This window comes from Ailuropoda melanoleuca, chromosome 9 (assembly GCF_002007445.2).
Source record: "Ailuropoda melanoleuca isolate Jingjing chromosome 9, ASM200744v2, whole genome shotgun sequence".
Lineage (NCBI taxonomy): Eukaryota > Metazoa > Chordata > Mammalia > Carnivora > Ursidae > Ailuropoda > Ailuropoda melanoleuca.
In genome coordinates this window covers 10882076-10882370 of record NC_048226.1, presented here as the reverse complement: position 1 = coordinate 10882370, position 295 = coordinate 10882076, and positions in this window count along the sequence as shown.

Below are 295 nucleotides of genomic sequence, written 5' to 3'. Positions count from 1 at the left end.
CCCTGATGGCTAATGATTTTGAACATTTTTTCATGTGTCTGTTAGCCATTTGCATGTCTTCATTGGAAAAGTGTCTGTTCATATCTTCTGCCCATTTTTTGATTTGATTATTTTTTTCTCGTGCATTGAGTTTGAGAAGTTCTTTGTAGATCTTGGATACTAGTCTTTTATCTGTAGTGTCATTTGCAAACATTCTGTGGCTGCCTCTTAGTTTTTTTTGACTGTTTCCTTGGCTGTGCAGAAGCTTTTTATCTTGATGAAGTCCCACAAGTTCATTTTTTCTTTTGTTTCTCTT